This window comes from Mandrillus leucophaeus, unplaced genomic scaffold (assembly GCF_000951045.1).
Source record: "Mandrillus leucophaeus isolate KB7577 unplaced genomic scaffold, Mleu.le_1.0 Scaffold60, whole genome shotgun sequence".
Classification (NCBI taxonomy): domain Eukaryota; kingdom Metazoa; phylum Chordata; class Mammalia; order Primates; family Cercopithecidae; genus Mandrillus; species Mandrillus leucophaeus.
Genome location: NW_012106475.1, coordinates 268,482 through 284,231, shown reverse-complemented (window position 1 = coordinate 284,231; position 15,750 = coordinate 268,482). Strand labels below are relative to the sequence as shown.

The following is a 15,750-nucleotide window of genomic DNA, read 5'->3' as shown; positions in this document are numbered from 1 at the left end:
AAACTGTCGGACAGAGTTGCTTGTGTCTGCAGAGGTTTCTGCTGCTTTGTTGTTGTTGTTGTTGTTGTTGTTTAGCTGTGCCCTGTCCCCAGAGGTGGAGTCTACAGAGACTGGTAGGCCTTCTTGAGCTGCTGTGAGCTTCACTCAGTTGGATCTTCCCAGGGCTTTGTTTACCTACTTAAGCCTCAGCAATGGCGGGTGCCCCTGCCCCAGCCTCGCTGCTGCCTTGCGGTTAGTTGTGTGCTAGCAATGAGGAAGGCTCCGTGGGGGTGGGACCCTCCCAGCCAGGTGTGGGATATAATCTCCTGGTGTGCCCGTTTGCTTAAAGCGCAGTATTGGCGTGGGAGTTACTCGATTTTCCAGGTGTTGTGTGTCTCAGTTCCCCTGGCTAGGAAAAGGGATTCCCTTCCCCCTTGCGCTTCCGATGTGAGGCAATGCCTCGCCCTGCTTCAGCTCTCGCTGGTCGGGCTGCAGCAGCTGACCAGCACCGATTGTTCGGCACTCCCCAGTGAGATGAACCCAGTACCTCAGTTGATAATGCAGAAATCACCTGTCTTCTGTGTCGCTCGCGCTGGAAGCTGGAGAGTGGAGCTGTTCCTATTTGGCCATCTTGCTCCGCCCCCAAATGCACTTTTTCAGCTCCAGAATTTCTGCTAGATTTTTAATTATTTCAGTCTTTTTGTTAAATTTATCTGGTAGAATTCTGAATTCCTTCTCTGTGTTATCTTGAATTTCTTTGAGTTTACTCAAAAACAGCTGTTTTGAATTCTCTGTGTGAAAGGTCACATATATTTGTTTCTCTAAGTTTGGTCCCTGGTGCCTTATTTAGTTCATTTGGTGAGGTCATGTTTTCCTGGATGGTGTTGATGCTAGTAGATGTTCTTCAGTGTCTGGGCATTCAAAAGTTAGGTACTTATTGTAGTCTTCACTTTCTGGGCTTATTTGTGGCCCTCCTTTTTGGGATGGCTTGCTGGATATTTGAAAGGACTTAGGTGTTGTGATCTAAACTATATCGGCTTTAGGGGGCACTTCAAGCCTAGTAACACTGTGGTTCTTGGAGACTCATAGAGATACTGCCTTGATGGTGTTGGACAAAATCCGAGAGAATTCTCTGGATTGTCAGGGAGAGACTCTTTTTCTCTTCCCTTACTTTCTCCCAGACATACAGAGTCTCTTTCTCTGTTTTGAGTCACCTAATGCTGGGGATGGAGTGACACAAGCACCCCTGTGGCCACCACCACTGTGACTGCACTGGGTCAGACCTGGAGCCAGCACAGCATTGGTTCTTGCCCAAGGCCTGCCGTAACTATTCCCTGGCGACTGCCTATGTTCACTCAAGGCTCTGGGGATCTGTAATCAGCAGGTGGCAAAACCAGCCAGGCTTGTGTCCTTCCCTTCTGAGCAGTGAGGTCCCCCAGGCCTTGGGTGGGTCCAAAAGTACCACCCTGAAATTAGGGACTAGAGTCAAAAACCTTAGGAGTCTACCCGGTGTTATAGTTTATTGTGGCTGAGTTGGCCCTCAAACTAGCAGATGCAAGTCTTCCTGTTCTTGCCTTCCCTTTCCAAAGGTAGAGAAGCCTTACCCGGTAGCCACTGCCACCCTAGGCCATGAGGAGTGCTGCCAATGTTCCCTTACGGCCTAGAGTCTCTTAAGTCAACTTGTTGTGAATGCTTCCTGGCCCAGGGACTCACCCTCAGGGCAGTGGGGTCCTCTTTGGTCCAGGGAAGGTCCAGAAATGCCATCTAAGAGTCAAGTCCTAGAATATAGTACCTGGGTATCACTGCTGGTTATTCAGGGTTCGAGGGCTCTTCATTTAGCAGGTGATGAATGCTGGCAGTACTGGGTCCTTCCCTTCAAGGCAGTGGATTCCCTTCTTGCTCAGGTTGTATCTAGAAATGTCATCTGGGAGTTAGGGCCTGGAATGGGGACCTCATGACTCTGACTGGTGCCCTATCCTGCTGTGGCTCAGCTGGTATCCAAGATGCAAGACAAAGTTCTCCCCACTCTACCCTCTCCTCTCTTCAGTCAGACAGAAGGAAAGGGTCTCTTTTGGAGCGGCAAGCTGTGCAGCCTGGGGTTAGGGGAGGGGTGATGCCAACGCTCCCTGGGCTGTTCCAGCTGGTGTCTTAAGTATGTCATGTGTCCCTCCTCTCCCTGCCATCAAGCCCACGGTCTCTGGGCCTAGCTCATCACTAGGACTCACCTAAGAGTTGCATTCCTTCTGGCCTTAACTGCCCTTCAAGTTTACATGGAGACACAGAGCACTGTATCTCTTGGTGGTGAGGTTTGCGGAGACTCAAGTTCAGACCACCGAGATAGGCAATTGGCCAGGGCTGGTTTAAATGCTCCCTCCGTGGGCGGGCATCAGCTGAGTTTGGTCTGGTTTTCCTTTTGCTCTACAGAACAGCGTTGAGTTCAGTGCCTCACCATTACTGTACTCTCCTTCCTCAGCTCCCAGAGAAGCTCTTAGCACTAGGCTTGCTGCTGCATGGGGTGTAGAAGGGATTGTGTCGGTGGTTCAGGACTGTTTCTTCTGTCTCTTCTAGAGCCTCTTTCAGTGATAATAAAGTTTAAACCAGGTATTATGAGTGCTCACCTGATTTTTGGTTCTCTTGAAGGTGTTTTTTTCTGTGTAGATAGTTGTTAACTTGATGTCCTTGTGAGATGGGACAATGGGTAGAGCCTTTTATTCTGTCATCTTGCTCTGCTTCCTCCTATATGCAGCATTTCTGAAGCGTAGAGAAATAAACGTGTTGCATTTCTGGCTTTATTGGGTCAGGGGAAGTCTATGCGTATATGGTAGGTTAAATAATAAGGGGGTTGGGACTATAATTTCATAAAACCAATGTTAGGCACTTATTGGCTTATGGGCAATTACTTACACGCGGTTGGAATAGTGCATTTATGCAGTGAGTTAGGGTGAGCTACCTCAAGAATGGTACCAGATTGCAGGGTTTTATCAGAGACTGTGTGCCCTGCCTTTGAGTCTGTCTGTCTCTGGTGTCACATCCTGTTCATCTGCAGTGCACTGTCTACTTCGATTATAGTAGTTGCTTGTGATTTGTTGGTGCAAGTGACAGAGCAGTTGCTTTGGAAGGAAGGCAGAGCCTTCAGCCTGTAATGGAGAGCTGACCACCTCTAATGTGATCCTGTGATGCTGATGTAGCCTCCACTTCTGGAGCACACATCGCTTCCCTTCCATGTGGATGTTGCTCTAAGAGTTCAGGCTAGTTAAGATAAACTGTGACGTCTCAAAAATGTGACTGGGAGCACCTGGAACCCCCCCTTCTTGCTGTGGTTTCCCATAGAAAGTTGTTATTGACAAATACATTTGTAGGTGGCAGACATCTTTTTAAGACTCCATCTTTGCACTGTATGGCAAAAAATGTCTTGAATTTGAAAACTGTCAGTGTTGTCTACTGGAAAGAGTATGCAACTTGGAGTCAGACAGAACTGATGTAGCTTTAGGTTCTGCCTGACCTTTCCTAACTGTGTAAGTTTGTGTGTGATCAGCCATTCTGAGTCTTTTATCTGCCCACTAGGAGTAATAATGTCTCCTTCACAGGGTTTCTTGGCACATAGTAAGTATACAGCAAAAGTTATTAATTCCCATTAATATGTGAACTCTAAACTATAAAACAGAAAAACGCTTTTTTACTTGGTAAAGTTTCTTACACAGAATTTTCATTATTCTTTGCAGCTCCCAAATACCCTTACTATAAAGACCAGCTGTTTGCTCTGCATATATGAGGAGTTAAATTTTCATCACACATTTATTAAATAAATGTTTTTAAGTCTCCAGAATAAAAAAGAAAGTTAAGCTTGAAAGGCTCTTATGGGTTCGAATTGAAATACCCCTGTTGCAGCAGCTGAAACAGGTGTGGCAGCAGCACTCAGACATTTTATTTCTGCAAACTTACTGGCTGAAAAGTGTACCAGCCCAGGGAACGTTCTGACCTTCTTTCATGCTGTAACTTTTTGCCTTTGTAAGCAGGATTTCGTCTCTATGTCTGGACTCTATTCTATTATACAAAAGATGGGTGCTGTGGTTTGAATGTGCCCCCCAAAGTTCATGTGTTGGAGACTTAATCCCCAATGCAGCAGTGTTGAGAGGCAGGGCCGGTAAGAGGTGATTAGGGCATGAGGGCTCTCCCCTTATAAATGGATTAATGCTGTTATCTCAGGAGTGGGTTCCTGATAAAAGGGTGAGTTCAATTGCTTGCATTCTCTCATATACATGCCCTCTTGCCCTTCCACCATGGGATGGAACATCTGGGGAGGCCAAGCAGGGCTCTCCAGATGCAGGCCCTCTGACCTTGGACTTCCCAGTCTTTAGACCTGTAAGAAAAGAAATCTCTGTTCTTTATAAATTACCGAGTCTCAGATATTCTGTTATAGCAGCACAAAACATACTAAGATAATGGTCCTCTCATCAGCCAGCCAACTTGTAGGTTTTCAGTGCCCACCATGTGTCCCTGGTACACTGTGCCAGGCGCCAGATATATAGAAGACCTCACTTTTTTAGAACTCACGTTCCAGATGGGCCAGATGGGGGGTGGGAATGGGCAGAGGAAGATTTGGTGATAGTTTTCAGGAGGAGGTGACAGTGCTCCACTTAAAATAGACTGGGGACCAGCTGGGCACAGTGGCTCATGCCTGTAATCCCAGCACTTTGGGAGGCTGAGGCAGGCAGATCACCTGAGGTCAGGAGTTCGAAACCAGCTTAGCCAATATGCTGAAACCCTGTCTCTACTAAAAATACCCAAAATAGCTGGGCATAGTGGTGCGCACCTGTAGTCCCTGTTACTCGGGAGGCTGAGGCACGAGAATCACTTGAACTCGGGAAGTGGAGGTTGTAGTGAGCCAAGATCATGCCACTGCACTCCAGCCTGGGTGACAGAGGAGACTCCGTCTCAAAAAGAAAAAGTTTGGCAGGGAGAGGATGACTGTGGGAAGAGTTTGGGGCTTCCTGTTCCAGGAATCTATTACTGTGTAACCAACTACCCCAAACTTAGTGGCTTAAAACATGTTACTTAAAGTGCAATTCTGTGGGTCAGCAGTTTGGGCAGTTCTGCCCCATGTGGTATCAACTGAGGTTACCTGGTGGTTATCAGCTGGTCCGAAGTGTCCATGATGGCTTCACTCATGTCTGCTGCCTTAGCGGGGTGGCTGGAAGGATGGGCTCTGCTGGGACTGCTAAGCAGAGTGCCTCCGTGTGGCCTTCCCAGCACGGTGGTCCCAGGGTAGTCGACTTTTCACACTGGCCTTTGGAAGTCTCAGAACATCACTTCCTTTGCATGTTGCTGGTAAGCAAGCCACTAGAGCCAGCCCATATTTAGGGAGAGGGGAATTAGACTCCACCTCTTAGTGGGAGAAGAAGCCCTCTTTAGTCTACCACACTGGATTCCTTGATAGGAGAGCGGCTGGGAGACTTTAAGGAGGGGAGGTTGGTTGGTGTGCTGGGTGTATGATGAATGATCAAATGTACTTTTGGATCTGGGGGCAAAGATTGAATGATAGTGGACTGAAAAGCCAGCAGGCATTGGAAGCAGAATAATGGGTGTGGGTACTTTTCAAGATTCTTGGCTTTGTGAGGAGAAAATGGAAATCAGAGTGGAGGCTCACAGTGAAGCTTAGGGTTGGAGGCATTTGCTTGTTTTTGCTTTGTTTTGAAGATGGGTGAGATCACCAATGACTCATTCTTTTCCAAATCGTGGTTGTGCATTTTCTTTCTCTTAACTGATCTCTTAACTGATTAAACACTGTTGAAATTCTTTGGTGATATAACTTTCTCCTGGTCCTGGTCCTTCTGCCTGTGACAAAGAAGGGGCTGTTTCCTTAAATAGTTGTATTTCCCAGGCTCTGTCCCAGCCTTCCTTGCTTCCTTATTCTGCACCTTTTTCTTGAGTAGCCTCATTTATTCTCATGACTTTGACTGCCGCTGCATGGTGAAGGCCCCAGGGTTATTTCTCTGGAGCTCCAGACCTAACTTCAGTTGCCTCCTCCATGCCTCCCCCGATGTCCCTGTAATTCCTGTTCCTATTTCTAACAATGCTGTCACTCTGGCCAGGCCAGAGGGCTATATGATGTTCCCATTATCCCTCACCCTGTGCATCCAAACAGGTTACCAGTTACTGTGAATTTTGTCTTTAAAACCAGAGTTCTTACGTGTGGCTGTATCACTTGGGAGCTTTGCAAAAAGGCAGACCTGGAGCTTCATCTCAGGCTTATTGAACTGGAATCTCTTGGGTTTTAGGTGTTCATATTTTTGTAAGGTTTTTTCCAGGTAATTCTGATGTTCACTTTGTATTGAAAACAACTCTAAAATTTTTCTCTAATCCTCCAGTTCATCTGCACCATCTCTGCTTTGGTTCAGGCTTTTATAGTTTCCTGTGGCTGCCGTAACAGATTAGCACAAACTTGGTAACAACAACAGATGTTTATTCTCTTACAGTTCTAGAGGCCAGAAGTCTGAAATCAAAGTGTCAGCAGGGCCCTGCTGCCCCTGAAGGCTCTTAAGGGGAGAATCTTTCCTTGCCTCTTCCAGCTTCTGGGGCTCCAAATGTTCCTTGGCTTGTGGTTGCATCGCCCCAGTCTCTGCCTCCATCCCATGGTCATCTCCTCTCTATCCCTTTGTATCTCTTACAAAATCACTTGCCATGGGACTTAGGACCTATCAGTAATCGAGTATGATCTCATCTTGAGATTCTGGACTTAATTACATCTGCAAACACCCTTTTTCCAAAAAGCCATATTCACAGGTGACGTGAATGTATCTTTTTTTTTTTTCTTTTAGAGATGGAGTCTTGCTCTGTCGCCCAGGCTGGAGCACAATGGTACAATCTCAGCCCACTGCAACATCTGCCTCCTGGGTTCAAGCGATTCTCCTGCCTCAACCTGTTGAATAGCTGGAATTACAGGCACGTGCTATCATGCCCAGCTAATTTTTTGTATTTTTAGTAGAGACAGGGTTTCACCATGTTGGCCAGGCTGGTTTCGAACTCCTGACCTCAAGTGATCCACCTGCCTCGGCCTCCCAAAGTGCCGGGATTACAGGCATGAGCCACTGTGCCCAGCCTTGGATGTATCTTTTTAAGGCCACCATTCAACCCACTGCACATAGCTTCCCATGGCTGTGGTGGTGCTGCTATCTGATCATCTTGCCTCTAATCTGGTCTGGTCTTGCCTCTAATCTCTTCCAGTTCCTCCTGCGCTGTGCCACCCTATGTGATTACTTTATATTTCCAGTCATGTTCGCCATTTGCTTAAATCTTACCAGACTTTCCATTCCCCTTAGGATAAAAAGCCATAACTCTTAGGGAGTACCAGTGATAGAGTTTAGCTCTGTGTCCTCCCCCAAATCTCATCTTGAATTGTAATTCCCGTGTGTCAGAGGAGGGGCTTGGTGGGAGATGATTGGATGATGGGGTGGGGGTTGGATTTCCCCCTTGCTGTTCTCGTGATAGTGAATGAGTTCTCACAAGATCTGATGGTTTAAAACTGTGTGGCACTTTCCCCTTCTCGAGCTTTCTTTCTCCGGCTGCCATGAGAAGAGGCTGCTTGTTTCTCCTTTGGCTTCTGCCGTGATTGTAAGTTTCCTGAGGCTTCCCAGTCGAGCGTCCTGTTAAGCCTGTGGAACTGTGAGTCAATTAAACCTCTTTTCTTCACAGGTAGTTCTTTATAGCAGTGTGATAATGGACTAATAGAAGCAGGATGTTACAATCAGGCTCCTGCCTACCTTTTACCCTCCTTTCCCACTACTCTCTCCACTTGAACTTCGTACTCTCCACAGTGCTGACCTATGGATTCCTCCTTGCCTTGCACATTATATCACCCCTTCATTCTCCGTTTAGACTTCTTACCTAGATTTCTTTTTCTCTCTTTTCTTTTTGGACAGTCTTGCTCTGTCACCCAGGCTGGAGTGCAGTGACATGGTCTTGACTCATTGCGGTCTCCACTTTCCTGGCTCAAGTGATCTTCCCACCTCAGCCGCCCGAGGTAGCCGTGACTACAGGTGCATACCACCACGCCAGGCTAATTTTCATGTTTTTTGTAGAGGTGGGGTTTCAACATGTTCCCCAGGCTGGTCTCGAACTCCTGGGCTCAAGCTATCTACCTGTCTTGGCCTCCCAAAGTGCTGGGATTACAGGCATGAGCCAACGTGCCTGGCCAAGATTTTGACAGTTCAAGCAGTGCTTCCACCATGAAGCCTTCTCTAATGCATCCTCCCATGTGCCTTATGCTGTAAGTGCATCTTGTTACATGTATATTTATCATATTTGTTATTGTGCCTTTCTCTCCTTCTGAGCAGAGAGCTCTGTGAAGGCAGGGAAGCTGATATTCATCATTGTAGCTCTAGTACTTGGCATAAATATCGAATGAAGGACCATGTAGCTTAACCTAATTAGAAACTTGTCTCATGGTGACACTGGTTTTTCCACTGCTACTTTGATTATTTCCAATAGGATTTTTCATCTAGATGTATTAAGTAAGTAGGCAGTCTGTAAGTAGGCTGGCTTATTATTTGCTTAACCTGCAATATCTGTGCCTCTATGCTTAGGCAATTTAAATTAAAATGTTTCTGCATGTGTTAAGGTTGACACTTCTGGTTTTTTGCCTCCCTTTATATTAGATGTGGCTTTTGGGTTGTAACTAGTGGAAATCAAATTGAGTTAGCTGAAGCTAAAGGAATTTTGTCAAGAAGGGCTGGAGTACATCTGGACCAGTAGAAACCCTTAAGGATCCTCTTTCCATTGCTTTTTGCTGCTTGTCTCTGTTCATCTGCTTCCTTCTTCACTTTGTCTGCTTTTTCAGCCATATAACACTTTGTGACATCCCCACAGCTCCTGGGTTTACATTTTTTACAGCTCTAGCCAACAACTGAGAATGGATGACTATCTCTCTGTCCCCATTTTGTATTTTCCAAAGTTAGAATGTTGTTGGCCAGGTTGGGCCAGATGTCAGCCTCTGGCCAGTCAGCCCCAGAGTGGTGGGGAAGATGTTGGCATGGCCAGTTCATTCAGACATGGTGCTGGGGTTCAACTTTTGGAGTTAAGGAATAGATTCCAGAGAAGGAAGTATAGTTGTGATCAGATGGCCAAACAAGCGTCTGCTGCACTCTTACAAGGCTAAGGCCTATTGACCTGGAGTCTATAGTTCAGGCAAGAGAGATGCAGCGCAGAGTTGTGCCAAACCCCTATCAACTCCAGTGGAGATGGCACCAGATTCAAGAGGCTGAAAGAAGAGACTCAGAGCCTGCAGATGAGACATGGGGTTTTGTTGGTGGCTTACATACAGGGGAGAGAGTCCAGTGGCGGTGGGTTGAGCAGGAGAACCACAACTGCATATAAAAAGCATGCAGTTAACCTAGCATTTTCACTTAACATGCTCCCCCTAACAACTGCCACCTGCCAACCTTCACTTAACCAAAGCAAAGGGCCTTGATATCCTGGAGAGCCTGCATTCCATGGGACTGGGTGGGCACTCAGATGTTCCTCATAGGTAAGGAATGACTCTCTGGGTTGGCCACTCTTGGATACTGTAGCTTGGAACTCTGAACACACATTCAGGTGCATCTACCATACAGGGTCATTGTGAATCACATCATTGCTGTCAAATGCACCTGCTATACACACAGAGCTGGGTAGCAGTGAAGGGCGTAGCAAGTCTTGCCAGATCTTGTACTAATTGTGTGTAGGCCACAGTAGTGAAAATGTTCTTTGAGTTGTTTATAGTCCTGGCTTTAATTGGTTCACATATGCTTCCTTTAATATAGAATGTTCATGTTGATTTGAGTGACATGGAAATATATTAAAACAAAGCAGATTTGTAATGGTTGTTGACTTATGGATACTTTATAGTAGTCATCACAAATACGTTTAAGAAGATATTGTACACGATTCTGATCTTGCCTGAGAAAAACTAGAGGAATAAGACTTGAAATAAATTATCTTTTTATTCATGAGACATTTTTATATAGCTGACATTCCTTTGTGCTGGAAATGGAAACATTAAAAAGACAGTGGGAATAACTTACAGTGATAATTTAAAACCATTGTCAGACTGTAGTGATGACTTGACTGGTGAAACAAAAACACAAAGCCCCTTTCTTCCAACTTCTGTTCCCCAGTGGACTTCACAAGTTCCTGCTTCCCCCATCTGGTCACTCCCTTCTGGATGTAGCTGGAACGTGGAGAAGGCCCAGGAATCTGTGGGACAGGAACAAACCACCAGACCTGCTGTCTCCTAACCTTGGTGTTCTGGGGGAGCCTTGGATCTGTCATATAAATCTGTGTAAATTTTAAATGTTCTTTCTTTTAGTTTTTTTCTTGAAAAGAGCTTCCACCAAGGTGGAAGCAGAGAGTAGTTGTGTTAATGTAGCAATACGGGCCGTCAGTAAGAACATACAGGGGCCGATTAATACAGAGTTAGAAAATACAACTAAAAATTGAAATGCTAACTGTGATCCTGCATTTCTTTTAAGCACTAGTATTAGCTAAATACAGGAAACCTGCTTAAGGACATTATATGTTTTCCAGATGACTTCTAAGTTATTTGACAGTTTGTGGACTAAAACTCGTGTGTATATTTTTGCAAGCTAATTTTTGCTAACAAAAATATGTTTAATTTCTGCAAGCTATTTTTTTGCTAATCTGTCAGCGTAGGGTTCAAACAGAAATGGGAGTGAATGTGGAGGATTCAGAACTTTTAAGAAAGCAAGTAACTAAATTGGTTGTCTTACAAATAAAGATCCTGCAGACAACATTAACGTGGTTTGAAAGTGAGAGATGAGGTTTAATTAGTATGCTATTTTCTAACTAGTTCATTTAAAAATATTCTCAAGTGTATCTCTGGGGTCTATTAGAATGGTGCTAGTTGAATTGAGCCAGCCCTAATATGGCCTCTGCAGAATACTCATTTCCTTATTTATACTCTGCCACTTTCCAAAAAGATTTGAAGAGTCTGACTTTATAAAATAGGAAACCTATAATTACTTGTACATCACTCTTAAATTAAGTTCCTAGAAGTGATTTGAATTTCATTACAGCTGAAGTCTGTGTTACAACCCTTTCCTTTTGTGGAGTGTTTAGTGGGCAATTATTTTATGACCATTCCTGTCTTTTCCCTTATTCAGTACCTCTAACTTTTGTGTTTAAAACTTGAAAAATCTGCAGATAGATGAACTCTTTCCTCCCTGTTTCTAGGTACAATGGTGCTTTACCCAATGGAGATAGAGGACGGAGGAAAAGCAGATTTGCCCTCTACAAGCGGCCCAAGGCAAATGGTGTCAAACCCAGCACAGTCCATGTGATATCCACGCCCCAGGCATCTAAGGTAGGTGGGTCTGCCAAAAGTTGGGAGGGTGCTGGCAAACAGTGATTCACAGATACTTCTTGTCTGTCACTCTCTTTCCTTTAGTCTTGTTTTCATGTAGGACAGTCTCTCAGACCATTTGAGGCTGGATAATGCTTTATTGTGAGGGGCTGGGCTGTGCATTGTAGGGTGTTTAGCAGCTTCCCTGTCCTTGACCTGCTAAATGCCAGTAGCACCCCACCCATTCTTGCTCCCCACAGTTGTTAACCACCATAAATGTCTCAAGACATTGCAGCTTGTCTCCTGGGGAGGACTGAGCAGGTAAAATCTGTCCTGTTAAGAAGCACTGCTTTAGGATACCAAAGCAGCTAGCATTTATTATTTTGGAATAGATGTAGTTGAAACATGATGTTCTTTATCCTAAAGAGTTTTTGTTTTAAGTCTGGGTATAAACCTCATGATTTATTTTCCTTCTGTTAATTGAATGTAGTAGGTGGTTTTATATAATCTGTATGTACGTGGAATTGAATTTGTGTGGCTCGTAGAAAGATGAAAAGTGTACACAACCAAGTGATAAAAGAGGCCAACTATACATATTTTTCTCATAATTTTGAAGTGAATAAAATACTAATTTAAGAAAAACTGGTTATTTGTTTTCTGATCTATAAGTCAAGGAAAAAAATCTGAGTTTTTATTCCAGTTGATTTATGTTACATAGTAGATTTATTACAGTGTTTCTTTAATTAAATTCTTTAATATATAGTCTTATTTTCTATAAAATATATTTACATGAAGCATTTCATACGGGACTGTTGGCTGTACCTGTTGATCATGAGTTTGGGCCACCTGGCGTATAAATGAGAGTCTTGATTTCCATTTTTCCTGAAAACCTACTTTTGGAAGAAAAAGGAATGGCTTCATGGAAGCACGTGTGATATTTATATGCAGTGTAAACATAGATCACCTTTGTTAATGTTTTTGTTTTTAAAAAGCTCCTATTTCTGAAGCAGTGCTATTGAAAGAATTTGTTAGAAGATGCCAATTGAAATGATCTTGTATTAATGAGGGGGTGAGTAGATAAGAAAACATCAAACACCAAGGAAACAAGAAAGATTAATATGTAGTAGATAAGCCAAAGCTAGAAAAAGAGAAATAAACATTTGTAGGCAGAAAGGACATTTTATAAGGAAAACAAAGGAAATCCAGCTTTACGAAGATTCTCAGGAAAGGAAGAGGTAAAATAGCAACAGAATCTTAAGAGGTCAAGGAAATAGGAGATACATTTTGTACTCCAAAAATATGTGGTGAAGAAGGATACCGAAACAGATGTTTTTAAGCATGTGGTAAGTGCCAGAAGTGTTCTGGTATTTAGATGTGGTCCTTATAATTTTGTCTGTTTGTTGACATTTCTTTCTTTTCCTTCCTCTTTTTAAAAATCTTGGGTTCAGATTAATACAATGGCTGACATTTTAAAAAAATGTATAGAAATCTTGCTTTGATTACTCATGCTTCATGTTGTGATAGAATATGAAAATGTGTAACTATTGAGAGAAAAGTATCTCTTCTTTATTCTTCAGCCATTGCCATCTCCTCCCAAAAGGCTAACTTTTATGTTTTACTTTTATATCTAGATTTTACTTCAAGTTATTTAGATTATTAATCTTTTGATAATTGTCATCTAAGTCTATGTTTAAAAATATTACCCACAGTACTAAAAGTAGGGTAGGGCAGATTGGGTTTTGGTCTTGACCCTGTATATTTTATAATCTGGGAAAAATATATTCTCAGGGCCTCAGTTTACTCATTAGAAACTGAGTAAATTGGCTTCAAGCAGGAGCTCTGTTGAATTAGAAAATATACTTTGGTTATAACAATAGCAATTATTCTGGCTAAGATAAAACAGACGAAAGTTAGAGAAATTATTATAGGCTAGCCCTCAGAATCAGGGAAAAGTTGAGTAACCAGGTTTTGAGAGAGAGTAGAACTGGAGTGTCAACAGGAGTGCACGTGGATATTTTTTCAAGAGTGTTAGATAGTGACTTTACTCCAGCCAGCTTCTATCTCTCTTAAAGGTTTTACATTTTCAAGAGAGAGAATCTGATAAGTCTACCCTGAGTCACTGAACTATGACCAAGGCAGATGGGCAAACTAAGACCAGACATATTTATTGTGAGTAGATCAGCCACCCCATGTTGCCTTTCAGACTCTTACACTCTCACACTCTCATCCTGGCCAGCTGTGCCCAGCCACTCCTGCTGCTAGGTTTGCTCTGTTGGCACCTTCTACCTTGGAGCCTCACATCTACCTCTTCCGCCCCTTACTCCTGCTCCCTCTCAAACTGTCATCGCCGCCAGCTGTGCCCGGCCACTGCTGCTGCTAGGTCTGCTCTGTTGGCACCTTCTACCTTGGAGCGCCAGCCAGTTGTAAACTCAGCCCTTTACTTATTTAACCTTTTCTTCAGATACCCCTCCCACTTCCTGGCTTTAACTGAATCTGATTTTCAATGAATGTACTCTTTTATTATTTTTTCCATCTTACGTTTGTGGAACATACTTCAGTGACTCAGTGCCTACCCCCGAGTCTCTTTCTCCTTGACCCTGTAGGATCTATGGTTCGTAGTACGTTAACTCTTCCAGTTTCTTTTCCACTGTTCCCACTGATGTGGTGCCCCTTACAGCCTGTTGTCACTTGCAAATGAGAATTATATCCAGTTCATTCTATTTTTGGATATACTTCCTTATCTGTTATCATCAAGACATCCAGCCCATTAGCCTATCTCTGTTTGCCACAGTTATTGGCCCACTTAGCCTCTCCAGGTATGTCTTAATTCCACTCCAGATTCTCTTTCTCCGAGCTCTTTGGGTATCTGTCTTCCTGTGTGTCTGACTCTGGGCCCTTACTGACCCTGCTGGACTGTTTTTTTCTTTTTGTCTTTATTGCTCACCCCATGCCCCCTAAGAATGCCAGTAAATGTCATGGTACCTGGCAGACACTGGCCTGAAATGACAGTGGTTTGTGTACCCTGACATTTTTGATGCTGCAGTATTGGTAATGAAAGTTCATCTTTGATTGGAGTTGGGAACGTGAGACCTAGAAGGGTAGGTGTGGTTATCCATTACTAGGATTTAAGTTCTTTGGCTTTTGGCTGTATTGTTTCTTCCCTTTGCCACAATCATTCCCTCTGCCCACATTCTGGGGGCAGAACAGGGATATCCCTTTGCTGGTGGTCGTGGCAGCTGGGAAACAGGACCTCTTAGTTTTCTGTGCATGTCTATATCCAGGCTAAGTCAGATGAGGATGGCAAGTGTGTGCTACTGTTGTGTAATCTCTATTTGTGTAATGTTTATTCATGTATATGTTTGTACTTAGAATAATACTTAGAGGTATTTCTCTGATTATGTAATATGTGTGTGTGTGTGATTTGTTTTTTTTTTAATCAAAAGTCGTGTTTTACTTCTGGCCATTCTGTTGCATAGGCATAGGGCTTTTAGCAATTTATTCACCCATCCATTGTTTCAACAAATATTTATTCAGCACCTTCCGTGGCCAGGCATCATGCCAGGTATTGGATATTCTGCTGCAAACAAACACATCCACATGGAGCTAAATTTCTAGTGAGTAGGCCAACGAGAAAGAATCGTAGGATACACATTCGACTGCACACTGGGGAACGCGCTAAGAGGAAGGGGTCACAGAGTTTAGACAAGGTGTAAGGAAGGACCTCTAAAAAAGTGGTGTGAGCACTGTGAGCTGGAGAGGAGAGAAGAGTTGACCAAAAGAGCAGAGATCAGGGGTCTTGTGGGTCTGGCTGGAAAAGTTGGATTTTTATGTAAGGGGAAATATTGAAGGGTGTGAAGCAGAGGGAGTGACATGATATGACTGAGAATTTAAGTCAGTTTATGTGTTCATTTACTTTTTTATGATAGGGGACAACTATTTTGCTCTTACTTAACTAGTAAATAGTATGATGGTGGTGGTGGTGATGGTGTGGATACTGGTGCCTGATCGGAAATATTTTGTTAGCTGCATGTTTTAAATTTAGCAACATTACTATGGAAAACTCTTCAAAATGGTTTTCCCTTCTTAGATTATGCTTTATTGAAATGTCCTTTTTTGGATGTTTTTACTTTTAAAAAGTAACTGAAAATCACTTTATTCCAGCTGGCCTATTTCCGAATGGAAAATATTAGTGGTCTTTGATAGTTTAGAGAAACATGAGGGCCATTTAATGTCATTGTTACAACCAGGCTGCTCTTCAGCCTGTTTGGACTGCTGTGGCTCTACTGGTTGATAAAATATTGAAACACTTTCTTATCAGTTGATGAATAATACAACAGTAACCATGAGAAGTGGCAAAACGAATAACGATATAATTTTCGACATAAACTCATTCACCCCAGCTGATTTTGTAGGATGTGCTGGGGTCCACTTTGGAA

The 15,750-nt window shown here is 43.5% G+C and overlaps 1 protein-coding gene across 1 annotated transcript in view; it reads left to right on the top strand.

The window, feature by feature from the left end:
* PELI2 (pellino E3 ubiquitin protein ligase family member 2) overlaps positions 1–15,750 on the top strand; it is a 200,978-nt gene that overhangs the window by 56,216 nt on the left and 129,012 nt on the right. Inside the window, exon 2 of the mRNA XM_011999668.1 lies at positions 11,206–11,335. The gene's annotated coding sequence lies outside the window, so the exon portion shown is untranslated. The remainder of the gene's footprint in view (positions 1–11,205; positions 11,336–15,750) is intronic.